The sequence below is a fragment of the Thermobia domestica genome, chromosome 12 (genome assembly GCF_964235325.1).
Source record: "Thermobia domestica chromosome 12, izTheDome1.hap1.1, whole genome shotgun sequence".
Taxonomy (NCBI): domain Eukaryota; kingdom Metazoa; phylum Arthropoda; class Insecta; order Zygentoma; family Lepismatidae; genus Thermobia; species Thermobia domestica.
Window position 1 is genome coordinate 78,585,077 of NC_137465.1, and position 18,234 is coordinate 78,603,310.

At 35.4% G+C, this 18,234-nt stretch overlaps 1 protein-coding gene and 1 long non-coding RNA gene across 8 annotated transcripts in view; one reads left to right on the top strand and one right to left on the bottom strand.

Annotated features, from left to right (window-relative positions):
• Window positions 1-18,234, top strand: part of LOC145666525 (myotubularin-related protein 10-B) — a 607,867-nt gene that overhangs the window by 586,705 nt on the left and 2,928 nt on the right. The window lies entirely within an intron of this gene.
• On the bottom strand, window positions 30-10,780 carry LOC145666527 (uncharacterized). 2 transcript variants are annotated; one of them, XR_014127766.1, is made up of 3 exons: window positions 6,474-10,774; window positions 4,154-4,269; window positions 30-1,752 (listed from the first exon to the last, which is right to left on the bottom strand). It is a non-coding gene; the product is annotated as an uncharacterized LOC145666527 (long non-coding RNA). The 2 variants fall into 2 exon arrangements; XR_014127767.1 differs by lacking the exon at window positions 4,154-4,269 and having other exon boundaries at window positions 6,474-10,780.

The following is an 18,234-nucleotide window of genomic DNA, read 5'->3' on the forward strand; positions in this document are numbered from 1 at the left end:
CCTTCCACCATTTGTTTATTATTTCCAAGAATTTCATTGTTCCTCCATATTCACTGTTGTTCGTAAGGGCTGCAATAGTCGTATCGTGAAAAATATTGCACACAAACTTTACGTTTTGTCATTCCAAATTGTTAGGGCACAAAGACTTATTGTTCAACTTATACCTCTTCCGCAAAATGTTTTCCTCCTCGCCTTTATGAAATTCCCGCAAGTGACTGAAACAAGCTTTTTGCAGCTCGCCCTCGTATGGATACACAAATGTTTTTTCATTGTCTTTCAAATTTAACCAACAGTTACGTATATTCTTAAATATATGTACACTCTCATACTAAAGGAAAATTTTCTCTCCAGGATACCGCGGATTAGTGAAGCTATAAGATCCACTAGCAAGAAATTTAAATAGACTCTGATTAATTCTATTATTGTCCCTAATTATACACAATACCTTGAAGCCTACAGTCTGAACATAGCTGACTACTTTTTGAACAATTTCAAACAGTTGTTCCCTGACATTGCATTTGCTGGAACCAATTGGACAGCCGCATGAAACCTTCCAAAACACGAACTTAACATGAAAGTTTGAACAGTGGTGACTTGTTCTGTTGCACTGTTTTCAGTATAACCTGTAATTTTTTGAGCTTTGTAAGTCAAATAACTTTTAATATGAATTTCATCTATTAATAATGCTGCGATTCTTTCAAGGTTACTGAGATTTTTAAAGATACACTTGAAATAAACTTCATTTCTTTTCTGAATTTCAGGCGAAATATTTAGTGAGAAAGACAATACTTGCGAACTCCGGACAGTTGGCAAAATTAAGAAGTTTCTCAAAAGTTCATATACTTTTACAGAATAACTGTACACATGAAAAGCAAACACTAAAGTGTGTTTGGAATACCTTCTTAGTGGGATATTTAAAAGCATAAGCTGATCAAGAATTAAATGTACATTAAAATTATCCTTATCTATATATTTGATTGCAGTTTCTATACTGTCACAACCTTTACTTATATAATAACTGAAATCACGAGTAACCTGAGTCACATTTGCATACCAAGACAATAGGTTTTCAATCTGAGACCAGAGACTGAGTTTCAAGTTACTAGGTAAAATCCAATTAAGATTCCTTGCTGACAACTCATAATTGCAAATCAACACACGAACACTCATGTCATTCTTAACAATTATGCTGTTCATTACAATTACTTCTTCAAACTCTTGGTTAACATCACAATCAATATTCAGTATGTAAAAATACACATTTGAATTAACAATTTTCACGTTCCATTCACGAAAATTTAGTTTTGTTGATAAATCACTTACAGAATCACTAAAATTTTCAATAACATCTGGAGACAAAAACTGGTTAACTTCTTCCTCATGTCTTTGTATTATTGTCCTCCGTATTGCTTCTGGATCCTTCCTAACATTTCTTTGGACAAATACGAAGGAAGATTTTTGAATATATGAGGTACGGCTCCATCCACCAGCTTCGGGTAAGTCAGATCAGTCGTATGTTTGTTTCCTACAGAATCTGTATACTCCTCAGTTGTGATTATTTGAGAAGAGTCAAAGTGGTCTGAACACTGCTGAATATTTCGTTGAATTTCAATTACTTCTTGGTATTGCGCTTAACCATTTCTTGAAAAGTTGTTCTTCTTTGAGGAATGAGAATTTTGACTTTGTACCTTCAGTTTTAAGAGTACTGTCATAGTTAGATTTGCATCCTGGAACGCAACACCGTCGTGGTATCTGAAAAAAAGAAAAGTATCATAGATTACACAACAGAACAAATTATCATTTACACATACATAAATAAGATACTGAGTTTGTTATTAATGCCCTTGTTACTAGCGTCCAACAACGACATGCAAACAAACGGCATATACTGTCTTTTAAGAAGCAGTAAAACGTTAGCACAGGAAAAAAGGGGAGGGGGAAATGTTGCCCTTTCAGACCAACGTATTTATGTAAGGTATGCCTAGTTTGAACTTCTGGATCTACGGAAACGAAACTTGCCATGAGGTTTATCATCAAGAGTAAGCTACCATGTATCGAAAAGTGCAAAAAGTCTCCATCTTTAATCCAATACATACGACTGAATTTCGTAAATCGCTTCAAAAGCATAGACCAGATGGAACAAGGCGGGATCAGGGGGAGGAGACTCCAAATAGTGAAGCGAGTTCTAATATTGACGTTAAATCGCGTCACAGGTTTAGAAGCTTTTTTTTTTTTTTTTTTTTTTTTTTTTTTTTTTTTTTTTTTTTTTTTTAAATCTAGATAACATTTTCTAAAACTCTAATCATGAGATAGTAATTAAATATCTTACACAAGGTCTAATAAAAATGACCGAATTCTTTAAATAATGCTATAAGAGTTGTAAGACAAAACCGAATGCCGAACACATCTAGTGGCATCTCATAGCAAGGTATTGGTGTCTGCAGTGCTCCCTTCTTATGCATTAGTTCTCAAGATAAACTTATCAGCAATTCATATACATCAGATTTCATAAACTTATCAGCAATTCATATACATCAGATTTCATCAGTGCCCCTCCCTAGCCGAATGATTACGCCTAGCAGTTTCAGTGCGAGGGGCCTCGGAGTCAATACCCACCGGTGGCTTAAATTTTGATGTTCATCCAGGACAAGGGAATAGATTACTTGCCCACAATATGAGTAACACTAAGGTTTTAGTATTCTTTTAAGAACGAGGCCAAAGTGTTACTATGTTTAATTTACTATTTCTAAAGCAAAATAGCCGAACTTAATCTAGCAAATTAAACACAATAAAGCTAGAAGCAGCAAACATATGTCCCTCTAGACAATTTTATAATACGATGTATGACAACCAGACAAACTAAACTCTAAAAATTCAATCATCGTTTCGTTAGATGTATGCAGGGCCGCCCACAGGGGGGATGTATGGCTCAAGCTGCGCCATTGAGAAAAATTTTGGGGGGGATTTTACTCTACTTTCGAACTAGCAATTTTACTGTCGGAATAGCATTAAAACACGATTTTGAGAAGCTAATTTTCAAAAATTTTCCGGGGTGAACCCCCGTACCCCCTGCTTCGATACTCGATGAATGAAGTACCGCGCAAGTAGCCGAATGAAAGGAAAGGTTGGTTCGTTTTAAGAGAGAAGGGCCGCCCACAGGAGGGATGAATGGCGCAAGTTGTGCCATCGAGAAAAATATTGGGGGAAATAAAAAAATTGGGGAGGAATTTTACTCTAATGTCGAATAAGTAATTTTGCTGTCGTCAGAATAACATTGGAACACGATGCGATTTTTTTTTTAAATCTCGAGAATGAATCCCCCTATCCCCTGCTTAGAAACTCTATGAATGAAGTACCGCGCAAGTTGCTATATGAAAGGATGGCGCCAAGTTCTGGTGAACAACAGTTACAAACACTCAAGGAATCACTTTCAAATTTAGATTGAAACTTGCCTATGTTGTCTGTTGAAAATAATAAAGTAGTTTGACATAATTGTGAGCTAGTGGTAACCATACAGACAACAGCCAAGTTTCAAATCTAAATTTGAAGTGAGCCAGTGAGTGTTTATAACTGTTGTCCACCAGAACTTGGCGCCTATTTTTGTGATTTCAATTCTTTTTAAGGCCACTCGTACTTGGCTCTTTTACAGGAATGTTTTTTGTTGGATATCACTTCTTTTTGTAGGCTAATTTCGAGGATAATATTTTCTTTTGGTATCAAACTCAATAACTTATGACTTGCGTCTTACTTTCCATGTATAAGGGAATTATATCAATATTTTGTAAAGAAAAAGTAATATTACTAATTGTAAAAAAAAAAAAAAAAAAAAGAATACCTGTGCCATACACAGTGTGTAGAAGTTTTTATACCCTTCAATATCCTTATAGAGCATATTTAGTATTGTACACTACCAAGACTACTAATAAAAGTAATGCCATTTTTATAATTACTACTACTACAAGCATTCTATAATACTACTACAGGAAATAAAAACAACAACAAAACTAACAATTACTAGTACTATAAAAACTACTGCTACGCTGCGCATTGTTTTTAGAGGACTTGAGTTTTGAGGAGGGAAGAGATTATTAGTTTTGGGGGGGGGAGTGCGCCATCAGCTTTATGGGTGATGGGCACCCCTGGATGTATGTACCTAATTTTCAAAGCTCCACTTGATGTAAATCGTCCTAACTCCATCTTTTAGCGCCAAGGAGACGTGATGGAGTTACGTCGCTTTGATACAAAGTAGGGAATTCAAAATTGTGGAATCTAAAAAAAGATGAACAAATTTTTGAAGTTACGTTTTTCTCTCGTTCCCACGCATCGAATAGTTGTTTAATAAAATATTCCAGTATTTCAAAAGTGATTCACACCACTGTCATTCTCACCGGTTCAGCAATACAGAGCAAATATTTCCAAAAACATAAAACTATGAAAATCTGTTTCTGCAGGTTGATAGCCATTGAAATGGCTAAAACTGTGAACTGTATAACAATGTCACTGGTGAAACAGTATTGCCATTCCTAAAAATACTCTTCTTCAAATTGCACTACGGCAATTTATTACAAATATGAAATTTATATAAAAATCCAAATTCAAAGATGTATCACCTTTTACGCAGTGTTGCAAACTGACGGCACTACATTGTTACAAAAATTATATTTTTAGTATTGTCCACCCTTTATATCTTTGAAACAAATTTTTGTAAGTCAATAGCCAGTATGAGCAATCCCACGAAAGAGTGTTAAAAAAAACAACCGGATCCTTATGTTAAGTTGGACACATTGTTTATTTTTTGACATTATTCTATTGCATCTGAAGATAGCCCACTGCAGTTATTATTGATCTAAAAAAAAATCAAAATAATCTTTTGTAATGATGATGTGCCGTTACTTTGCAACACTTCGTGCAAGTCTTTGTGTGTACATTTCATAATTGTAATAAGCTGCCATAGTGCTATTCGAAAAAAAAAAAAAAAAAAAAAGTATACCTTAGGGTTGACAACACTTTTACACCAATGACACTGCTACATAGTTCACAGAATTAGCTCAGTTAATAGCTATCAACCTGCAGAAAGATTTTCATTATTTCTCTCTTCCTCGAGATATTTGTCTGTATATTAAATATAATATTAGGAATACCTAATGTAAAACAAAACCATAATATAAAACATTTTTCTCATAAATTTTGTTAAAGCTTTCATATAATTAAGTCTCGTTGTGCAACTACATATTTGCTGAGAAATAACGATTCAGGATAAATCAAATCAACACCTTCATTCAGCTGCAAACACATTTCTACACCGATGCGATATCACTCTATTCCATCTAACCTGATAGGTAATAAATATAAGCTAAACCACAAATCTCTAGTATGTGGGCTACTCCATGTAGCAAATCAAAAAGTATTTGCAATAGAATGCCGATTATCCGATCTGAACGGGGTGTGGCCTGGTCGGACGACGCGGAAAGTAACAAATACATTTAAAACTGACAAAATATATTCATAGCTCCAAAACTTACAGTCAAACGAACTTCAAATTTATACTGTATGTACTACAAAGAACAATCAACCATGATGAAAAAAGCTGATAATTGTCCTTTGTTTACCAGCTGTTTGACGTATTTTATGGACTTCTTTCTACTGCCAACTAGGTCGGATAACCGGGACACTACTGTATTAAAAAAACTATGCATAACTTTAGTTGGAAAGACTATGCATAACTTTTGTTTACCCATGTCAATACCAAGTTTAGAACTGCCTGATGGTTGTACATAATTGCAACAAAAGATTGCCTTTTGACGTTGATATTAGGTGTTATGAATAAAGTCAGAATGGCTGCTTCTCTCAAGGTTGGAAATCGTACAATAGTTACTGTAATGCCACATGATTGCAGCCTATGTTCTCATACAGAACAATAGAAAAAAGAGTTCATCACACAGTTGTTGTCAATATAGTGATTTCAGTTTTGCATTCCTTATCAGTATTCACGCTTATGTCCCTCACAACTCTGCCCCCCACCTGCTCCAAGTAGCGAACCAACGGAAGATAAGTGACACCAAGAGTACATAATGAAAATGTCAATTTTTTACCTGGTGAACCTTAAAACAATTTTTCCCTGAAATAATCAATAGCTGTACTTCCACTCTTCAGACAGCCAAAACTGGTAGAAGACTGGTCTGCCTTGATCGCCTATCAGGTTAAATGAAATAGAGTATTCATTACTTTTCAGTTCAATACAGGAATTACACGCAGCTAATTACTAAAATCTAAGTCTAAAATATGAGAAATGCATAAAAAAATCTCACAGCCTTGGCAGGGGTTAGAGCCATGGAATCTCTGATTACATGTTATCATTAGATCCACGGTCGAATCCCGCCAAAGCTGAGAGAATTTCCTATGCTCTTTGCTTAAAAAAAATTGATGGCAAACTTTGTATTGCAAGAAATCATATCTAAATGTAAAATAATTACCGTTTCTTAAGTCGCCGCTAATTTCTTTGGTCACCTATTTTTATTTCAATTAATGATTTTTCTGATATATTCCTCATTGGTAATTCTGATTATTGAGTCATAAAATCTGAAAAGGAAATGATACTTTTGTGAAAACGCACTACTCAGACATTAGTTGTTTAAAATACAAAATGCTTATTATCCTATAAGCGCAGGGGAAGGAGTGAGCGAAGCGAACTGGTTAGGTAAGGTAAGATTACGCACTGCATTTGTTCTAGAAGGATTTTAATCAGATGTACTTCCACTTGATTCGTATAATCGCGCTACTTACACACACTTAGGCTAATGCAATATTATAATGGAGAGATATTCAGATAAACGGACAGTCTCCTACAGCAAAAGGGTTTACGATTCTGTGCCCCATATAATTTTCATGGCTAAGTCTACAGTTCCCTCGAAAACAAGCATGACTCTAGTGTCCTCAAAACACTCAGTAAAGTGCGTGTAGTAGTTGCGCAAAGTCTCTCGCTATCGGAACTTCCAGATAAATGAGAAAATATTAAGGACACCAGATAACATTCAATTTTTTACTTTTGTCTATAGCTAGTTGCACATGCCCTTTATCTTTTCACAAAGTTTTAACCACTGCTACCTACCGTTTCCCTCGGGTGCTGGCTCCTGATGAATTCCCTAAGAAAACAGCTGATAACAATTCTGGTCCAAGCTCATGCTCTGTTCAGGCACAGATTGATGACAGCAAATACAACAAGTGATTTGACATGACCAAGGTTGGTGCTTTTGAGACTCAGGTTGGATTATACTTACTTTATACTATATACGCGTATGCATGCGTATACATATACGCGACTGGCAAGCCGACTGCTCGCAGGGATTCATACACACATGAATGAAGACGATAGAATTTCCTTAGATGAATTCTTATTTATTAAATAGGCATATATGTGAATACTAAGTAGAACGAGAAATATTAACAACACACAAAAAATTTTCACTTTACGGAGCTTAAACGCTCAAACAGAAGAAATTGCACTCACGCAATTGTATAAACGAAATAATGAAAATAAGACACTTAGTATTGCGTGATAAACGTAGACATGCACATATTCTATAAAAACACTAGAAACATAGCCCTTCTATTCGACATCACTTGCACTATAAACTTGTTATTCGCAGTATGAGACTTTCACTGCGTAATTTAAGACAAGGGGAATCGGGGAGATACAGGAATCACTAATCCATGATAAAATTTCTTGACTCCGAAGAAATGCTGTATACTAAAAGACGATTATTCACTTTTTGTTCAACGCCAAAATAAGATTCCTATCGCATATTTAATTATATTTCGTACTCCTATATTAATACATAGGTAAAACGTTCTTCTAAACTTTTCGTTCCTTCTTGCTATGAAGACTTCGGTTGACTTCCTGCTTCTACCAACGCTTGGGAACATCCCGTTCACCATACTTAGGGTTGGTAGTGCGTTATGCAAAATAATGAAGAAGTGTTAAAGTTTTCTGCATTCTTATACAATACAAATACGACGACGGTATATTTGAGAGCACTGGCAACACATGTTTCGGTCCCGTGGGAATAAAACTTGGAAGTTATAGTCAAAAAAAGTGTTGCAGTCTGAAATGGTAGATTCCTTCCATGACTGTTAGATTTTTTTTACACTACTATTATACAGTACATAAAACAGTTCAGTGGAAAGGATCGAACGTTGGTAATTGTGGGAATGAGTCATTTCACCTACTACTCCTACAAGCTATGAACACTGTTCTCACGGTAGGAAGGATGACGCAATATGAGTGCATGAGAGCACAATAGACGACGAGAATTCGTTCACACAATATCAACTTCGTGTCCAAAAATATTCCCAACTTTAATAAATGTCGTTATGAAGAAAATACATGGAAAATAGTCATAGTGGCGAAAACTATAAGTTGGTAACTATTTTTAGGGAAAGAAAAAACTGAGTTTGCTGCTACGAAGCACTTTGTCCAGACGATAAGCGTTGTATTGGAAAACAAGTCCTTTGTTCTACCGTGAGAAATGATAAAAGCAACTGAGGAACACCTACAGAAGGAGTTGAATTTCTCACCAGCAAGCAAAATAGCTTTTCTTTTCCACAAGTAAAATAATGATTTCGTTGCACGTATAAAAGTTAAAAAAAAAAAAAAAGAAATACACTGTTCGTTCAAAAACGTAATTTTGTGGCCGGGCTGACGGTCACACCACCAAATCCGAGTCTTGTTGAAATGTTGTTAATGTTGCTGGTTTCTATTACATATCAGGGGGGCCAGCCTAATCTAACGTACCTAAAGGCGCTGGTTTACTTTTGGCGCACCACATTTTGCAATATTTACAGGTAAAATTCAATACTTTCATAAAAGACATGTTTATAAAGAGCAAAAGTTCTACAAGCGATAGAATTAAATATGAAGTAATATACCTGTAGATTATGTTTACAAGTGCAAGGATACTAGTGTAAAATCCTTATATGTGCTTTACTACGGATAAAATAAGTGAGTGCATATGGAAGACAACTGTATTAGAAATTATTTTCCACCTGCGGTGTATTTCTGCACAATGTAAAGAAGTTTTATTTTATGTTCACATAATAAGCGCTATTAAAACTCGTATAATCGCCAAAACTCATTCCTTTTCACTACCCTCACTCATGCGTATACCCACCTTCGGTGACGCGCTTGCTTCCTTCGGACGCACCCCTTGCTGACGCCCGCGCACTCCAGTTTCGCCGTGCCCTGACTCGGTAAGATAGCGTTCGCACTGTTTAGCGGCCACCTAGCACAAGTTGTTTTGCGTTTTTGACTAGTTTTTTATCCGGACTTCGTATATATACGTAAATCCTAAAAGAATTGGGATGACATTTAGTATCTTCCCCAACCCTTTAATTTGTCTATTTTATGTCGGGAACAGAACCCAACCAAACCATGCGGCGCTTCTAACCCGTTCCTAGTACTACTACTACTACCATACGGCTACTCCTTCTACTACTACTTAGATTGGGGGAGATACTAAATATCAGCCAAGAATTGTATCTTTTCAACAATTACTTATGCTGGCCCTCTTGAATTTTAACTATGCCATGTGAGATACTTTCATATCGCCCAGGGCAAATCATGTAGGAAACAATAAGAATTAAACTAAACTAGGAACTAAAAGTGAACTAATTATAATTTTTGAACAATTATTTCGAGTGCTGCGCCAAAAGTAAACCTGCACGAACTAAAGTAACTTAAGTAAGAAAATAATGGAAACAGTTTTCAAATCTTATAGACCTGTATTGGCTCCCTGATACGGAATTTTATAAATATTTATTTATCTGAAACTGCCAACGGGGCACATATTTGGGCAAAAATTTACTTTGGGTCGCAAAAGGATTTCAGCCTTGTGATAAAGGTAGAAAATAGCAAACACTGCGAATATTCAACCTCCTTCGCTAGCTGTCGCTCGCTCAGCTATGTTTTGTGAACTACAATAGATATTGCACCAAAGAAACAACTTTTCCAGCAGAGATCTTACATGTGCGACCCAAAGTAAAGAGTTGCCCACATTTGTTCAAACCTGTGCACGTACATTAATGCTAAGCGAGAGATAGTATGGCTAGTTATGGTTCGTTTTGGTTATGTTCCAGAAAGCAAAACATTAGAGGCAGTTCCGTAAACCCTACCAACCTAGAGTAAAAGGGTAATTTAATTTGAAACAAATATAACACTTTCCCCTCGCAATTAACTAATCAGCAACGTAAAATAATGGTGCGGTAAAATTATTAGGGTGAAGTTTAGTAGAAGACCTGAACAAAACCCGGATATTGTCTCTTGTACACACGATTATTAGTATGATGATTTAATATGTTGTGCTGTTGGTAATATGTTTTGCAGTTGGTATCCTGAATAAAATATTGCGTAAGAATTGAATATCTTTGAAGGAAAAAATGAATCCTGAAAAGTACAGCAAATTTACAAAAAGAGGATATTTCACCATTCGCAGAAATGGTGCTTTCCTTACTCATGTGCATCAAAATATCCTGTTCTGTGATCCAGTCCGCAGAATAAGCACACAAACACACTAAATTCACTGAACGTTGTCATGATCCAAGTTTGGAGTCTGTTGCGCCGAGAATGTCCGTAGGGTTAGGCATCCGTATGACGGCAAAGAGGCTGAAGTGGGTTGGGCGGTTCTTTTTTGTGGCTTGGCATTGAGTTGTGACGTGCCGAGGAACCAGCTTCACTGAATGCAGACTGATACCTTGGGCATCAAGAGAGTAGTGTCCAAAAGTCCGAGATTCGATGGAAGGACTCTTAACGTCCTAGAGGTTGTAACAAAAACACTCTTACATATATCTTGGTGTCGAGTCTATTTGAAAGCACCAACGAAAGAAAAACTAATAATAGAATTATTCAGAGTAGTTCTCTCATCTTATATGTCGATGTTAATCGATGATTAGGTAGCTTCTTTCTGATCCATTTGCGCGATCATTTTTTGTCTAACTGCATGGATTTGCACACCGTATGGGCGCCAAAATTGATCTTTGTATTTTTTGTTGGAGCTGGAGCTTGAATTGGACATTCGACTGGTTGATTTAGCAGAATTTTCCCGTGCTACGAGTTTGTTGCCGAGAATATAGTGATAATTATTGAGTTTAGCTTCATCTTCAATGTTGGAAATTTTCCATGAAAAATAATAAAATGAAAAGACGAAATGAGCGAAGAGCTAAGTAAAAAATAGTACTTTGTTTTGTTCTTGTGTTGCTCCATTTGAATGTGTCGCACCTTTAGTTTCTTTTGTTTTATTATTATTATTATTATTATTGTTATTTTTATTATTATTATTATTATTATTATTATTTCAGAATAGATTACAGAAAATTTCTTCTAAGTAATTTTTGAAATCGGAATATTATGTTAGTGACTAAGTAACCTGAGCGTAAACTACATGCAATTGCTACCATTTACCTTTAGGACAATGCAGTATTGTACAAGTTTGACCGCCAGTCCACATGAAGCATACTATCATAACAGCCCGCAACCATATTTAGATTTGAGCATTAATATTTGTGTAACCGCAGGTTGGTTGGGCGCGCTATACATTACGAGATCAATCCTAGGAAATATCTTAGGATTTATCTTCGGAAAAATGTTATGACATATCTTGTAGGAAATCTTACCCTGTTGTGCCATACACGTGAAGATTTTTCCTGTCTGACCGAATGACGTATATCAACATTGTGAAATAGTTCTATTTAATAAAAGTATAAAGATGAAGAAATACTATGCTAACCACACTGCACATCCCACTGATATTAATATCAGGCGCTATATTATTAAATTATATACCTCTAAAAAAATAAATAAAAAAAAAGCATAAGTCAGAAGGGTGCTGGTATACTTTTGGCGCACCACATTTTAGAAGATTTACAAGTAAAATTTAATACTTTGCATGAAAAGACATATTTATAAGGAACAAATTTTTTGGAAGCAACATAATTAAATACAAAGTAATACACCTGTATTTTATGTTTACAACTGTAGGGTTACTAGTGTAAAATCATTATAAATGTTTTAACGACGGTTAAAATAGGTGAGACAATGTTTAGCAGAAAGGGTCCAGCTATTTTTTCTAAGAAATGCTACAATTTCGGTAGTTTATATTCACATTAGTTTAGTTTAGGTTGGTTCAGGTTAGTTACGGTTATGTTACGTTAGATTATATTAGTACATGGGTCCAACACAATTTTCAAAAAGTGATAGAATTTCGCTTACTTCTATTAATATTAGGTTAGTTTAAGCTAGTTAACTTCATTAGGTTAGATTTAGTTAGGTTGTGTTAGATCTAAGTACTTGCATCTTCCATTTCTCCTGTAAATTTTGTATGTTCTGCTTACTTCTGGACCCCTTCTGCCAAACTTTTACGTAAGTGAGTGCATATGAAAGTTGACCGGTGTTACTATTTTCCACCACCGGTGTATTTCTGCATAGTTTACAGAAGCTATAATTTATGTTTACGAGTGGAGCGCTACTACCACGATACCATGACAAGTGCTATTCAAACTCGTATCATTGCCAAAACGCACTCGTTTTCACTACATCAACTGACGCGCCTGCTTCCTTCGCTCGCACCCCCTCACTAACGCTCGGGACTCCGCTTAGCCCTGCTCTGACTCGGTTAAATAGCATTCGTACTTTCTAGAAACAACCTAGCACAACTTGGTTTGCGTTTTTTGCACTATAGTTTTTATACTATATATATATCTTGACCCCGTATTTGTACGCAAATCGTAAAAGAATTGTACTTTATCAACAATTGCTTTTGTTGGTCCCCTTCAGGGATTTTATCTATGCTATGTAAGATATTTTCATGTCGGTCAACGCAAATCATTTAGGAAATAGTGACAAATTATAATTTTTCAACAATTATTTCGAGTGGTACATCTAAAGTAAACCTGCACGATCAGAAGATACCTCATCATTTGTGTTTTCATTTGTTTTGTTTTCACTTTCTCTCACCTGATGTCGCTTAAATCGAAATCTTACGAATTTTCTTTCCGAAATAGAGCGTGCTCTAAACAAGAGAAATCTCATAGGATCGTTCAGAACACAGGAAATGACATGGGATCTGTTGCCATACACGTTGAGATTTTGACTCTAGGATAAATCGTAAGAGATTTCCTAGGATCTATCTTATAGTGTATAGCCGGCCTTGGTGGACAGATTTAGAAGTTCCAAATATGTACACTCATGTCCAAAATGATTGTTGCATATCTATAACTATCTTCTTGTAAGAATGTAATTTGATAAGGATTTTGCAAGGTACTTTTAATACTGATACTATGTAATCGGGAAATGTATGTTTGTGGTAAATTTCATAGGAAAAAAAATTATAAATACGAAAATTAGAATGAGTAAAACAAAATGTTGCTAGATGGACAAGGAAGTATTATTTTCGTTTTATTGTTCTTATTTACTGCTCTTTTGACATGAAATTTTCCACATACATGTCTTTGCCGATTATACACATACTAACATTATAAGAAATACCGGGCGAATTCGTTATCAAATTATATCCCTACAACAACATATTTATAGACATGCGACAATAATTTTGGACATGAGTGTACATTTTATACACTTAACTTTTTTAAAACAAGATTTTAACCTATAACTAGACTTCGGATCGATATGCACTAAAAACGGCAAAATATGCAAATATGCACTATAAAGAATAAATATGCACCAATCAAAAGCTAAACTTAAATGAGAAATTTTATTATCTATAGACAAAAATAGTTGTATTACTTAAACTACATATACTTGGTGTATAACTATGATGCATTAATGTTACAATACACAACTATGTAGTTTTCGGTATTTTCTGTTAAAGACCTGCATTTGTCAGTCAAAACATTCCTGTACATCGAAAATGTTCTTTCCGTGTCACGGGTCGTTAAGGGATAGTATTTCAAAGAAGCATTGCTACTGTCGATAAATCTGAAATTCGTGCGTCGTTGTTCCCAGTAACACATTATTTACATTTGACAAGAATTATTATGCCAGGATTTTTCGCGTCAATTGACTGCGCTTTTCGAAGAAATGCTTGTCGAATTGGTCGTAGCGGAGTCTGTTTCGTTATTGAATCAAACAGCTCAAATGCAATACAAAGTCCAAATCATCACTCTTCTAACCTCGTTATGATCTTTGAAATTGAACTGACATGAGTATGATAAACCTAAGTTCGGTTTTAATGTGCCGTAAGCGTCCACGGCTTCTTGAATACGTTTGGTTTCTTCAGGTTCAAACAGCTCAGTATGTAAAATTAAAACACATATATATAGTAATTTATAAATAAAAAAGGTTAGATTGTGCCAATTATCAGTGAATAAAGAATAAATATACTCAGAGAAGTAAACAAACATTTTTGGCATAAGCATATAGTAAAACCTGCCTAGCAAAATTGAACAGGATTTGCAAAAAGGACCACGCATAATCCCTATGAAAATTGGATTTCGAAGGAATTGTTCGAAACCGTAATATGTTGTAGATATTGTAATCCCGAGAAAAAATACCAGTGAGCACAAAAAACAATCACTGACCGTTTGGGCACTACAGGGCTACTTTTCTCAAAACAGCAGAAAGTAACAGTATTCTGGATTTCGGTGGAATTACTTGAAACCGTGACATGTTGTACATATTGTGAACCTGAGAAAAAGTCTCAATGGGCACAAAAAAACAACCACTGACCGTTTTTCCACTAGAGGGCCACTTTTTGAATACAGCAGAAGGTATTTAAAAAATGGCCGAGTATAACGATGTTCTGGGTTTCGGTGAAAATGCATGAAATTGATATGTTGTAGATCTTGCCATCGTTAGAAAAAGTCTTAATGGGCATAATCATCAATCATCGACTGCAGGGGTAAAAGTGAGGGAGAACTTGAGAGGATGTCGTCCCCCCACTTCCATAAAATATCTTTGGTGTACCCCACTTTCTAAAAATTATAATGGGCAAAGATGGGCACGGGGGACGCCGTGACGTCGTGCGTGCCCCTACCGTTTCAGATCCACTTTTACCCCTGATTGACTATCTGGTTACTACTGGTCCATATTTTTAAAAAGAGCCAAGTATAACGATATTTTAGATTTCAGTGAAAATGAACGAAACTGTGATATGTTGTAGATGTGTTCCTGAGAAAAGGTGTTAATTTGTGGCTACCGAGCAACGTTAGGTCAGTTAATAGAGCGTTTGTTCACATTCGGAAGGTTCGGCCCAGTTCGGTCATCTTCTCTATGACTTCCGGGGCTTTCCTTTGTCCCTCAAAATGAATATTGATATGTTACCAATGCTTAAATGGTGTTAGCTGCTACACACCACCCCCCTTTACCAGGTTGTGTGATCGGATGAGGAGATCTAAACATTTTCACGGTTTCACATAATTCCACCAAAATCCCACAATATCGTTACCTTTTCGTGTTTCCTTCAGGGCCTCGTAGTGGTTTCAAGCATTTCCACCGAGATCTATAATACTGTTACCTTCTGCTGTTTTGTGAAAAGTAGTTCTGTAGTGGCCAAACGGTCAGTGATTGGTGGTTGTGCACCTTAAGACTTTTTCTTAGGATCAAAATATCTACAACATATCACGGTTACGAAGATAGATCTATGCTTAAAAAAATAATGTACATACATATAATGGACATAGTGAGATAAAATAAATTGTTGTACATACCGTATTCAATTACATTATTTAATTATGCTACGAATTAATACACATAAAGCTTACAGTGAAAAAAAAAATAGACTTTCCAAGGCCAAGACAAAACGTAGATGCTATGCCCTTTTCAGCGTTCTTTCCTCTACTTTTGGCTCCCTTTTGATATATTGTGTATATTATGCTCCTTGTTCCATGTCTCTAGACCAGCTAGAGAACGAGTTATTGGTGTTTGAAAATAACTATGGAAGCTGCACTTCGTTCAAAAACTCGCACGGTATCTAGGGCCTTACATGGCGGTGGACTAAAGGTTAAATGTGTAAGTAGGATAACAAGAAAACGAAAACCTTTACAGACAACGTAGTTCATATCCCTAACCTCTCACAGAATGTCTAATTTTTTTTCTAAGCGCTGCATTCCGGAATTTGAAAATTTCGTTTAAAAAGTATATTTTAACATCCGTTTTCACAACACAGATTCCGCCTAATCAAGAGAATTTAACACTGTTTTTACCTTTAAATTCACGGGACCGTGAAATATTTCCGTTGAAGATAAATTTCCGTTTTATAAGGGGCTTGTTTAAGGCAGTTTTTACTGTATTAGAAACCTATGTTCTTTTTTAAAAGAAAATATATCAATTTGAAATTACTTTGTGTATCCAATTATGTGTAGATACTAGAATATTTTTTCTAGCGTAACACTGTCCGTTTTAAACAGCAATAATATGCAATGTAAAGTATTGATACTTTAAATGGAATTAACTGACTTGAGCGAGGCATGGAGCATGAACGGGAAGAAGGTAAATTAATCGAAAATAAGATATAATAGAAGACTTAGTAGAAAAGTTACGTTTCGAAAGACCGAGGTGCGTATCAAAGCAACAGAAGCTTACATTTAAATACTCTCATAAACTTCTTAAATGAAAACTCGAGAAATTATTTCCTTATCTCAGAAAGTAACTGCTGCGACAATTTTTAGATTTTGTAAAGCAAAGATTTTAATTAATCTTAAAGCTCATTTTCAGAGAGGTTGTTCATATCTTCCCGACATACATTTTTCAACGGTTTATTTGGGATGAACTCTGTCGAGTATTAAAAAAAGAGCCACATCTGGGTTGCTTCATAGTTGTATAAACCCCTTACCAGACATGAAACTGTTATGAAAATATAAGAAGGCCAAAAGATAGGGCGCTGCTGAAGTTTAAGCTTTTTATATCGAACAAAATGGAAATGTCCTTTTCTGAGAAAAGCTTACTTGCTTTGAAAATATTACTTGTTTAGCATACACTTTGCAAAATATATTTTCTTTTTCAGTTCTTCGTTTCAGAACATAACTTCTAGGAGATTTTTCTTTCGGTATTCTTATATTGCCAAAGGACCACACAATTTCACATCCGTACGCACACACACACACACACAGTAGCAAATTTAACTTCCGAGATGGGTGACGTGGAAATTTTGTTCTAGATGATTCGACATCGTTATTTATATCTTTTTCCAAACAGGTAACACTCATGCAACAATGTCAAAAGCACTCCCTACTTTTTTTTTTATTTCATATTTTACCATTACAGTGGTAAGAGTAAATATTTAAGAAATTTGAAATATAAAAATGACAATGGTTGATTAAAAATTAGTAGAATGCATTTTCCCGGACAATAAATTAAAATCTACATGAATCAATTACATGCCACTATTTAGAGAATGTGTCCCCAATGGATAAGTGGTTAAGCTCATAGCCTTGTAATCAAAGGGTCCCAGGTTCGATTCCCGGTGGACACAAGTGGTTCGAGTCCCAAGTTAAGCTGTAGGTCCCGTCTTTAATACATCATCATCCCATGGAAGGCAATGACAAACTACCATAGGGACCTTCGGGTCAAACACCTACCTTCAGGCAGAACACCACATCATAATCACCACTGAGAGAATTAGGTAATTTAAAATTACGTTTAACTTTTGTAATCTGTAATACCTAAACTGCTACACAACAAGAGCTGATATGTTTGGAAAATCACGGTTTGGTCCCTTGTTTGAGACATAAGTTTGTGCGGGGAGCGGCAGCTTATTTAGAGCACAGGGGCACACAACCATATTAATACGGGCCTGGTATATTGATAGATTGTGAGAAATCTCTATAGAGGTAGATTTTAAAATCTATCTAAAGAGCATATTATAACCAATAAAGTACTTATAAGAGTCACTGGCAATAGGATGTAATAAAAGGGGGTCGTGACATGAAATAAGTTGAGAATTACTTATCTATACTGAAATATTCTGTATGCAACACAGTGTAGACGAGAATAAAACAAATAAGATCGGTTGCAAGAGAAAAAAAAAAAGGTCTTAATAATACATTATTACACGATTTTGAAATGTGTTTAAAATCATGTTTTAAACTATTCAAAAAGTTTAAAACATGTTTTTTTTTTTTTTTGCGTGTGTTTCAAAACACGTTTAAAACGTTTTGAACGCCTTTGTCATGTTTTAAACACATGTTTTGTTCCTTAAAAAAACACTATTTTTTCCAACCCTGGATTGT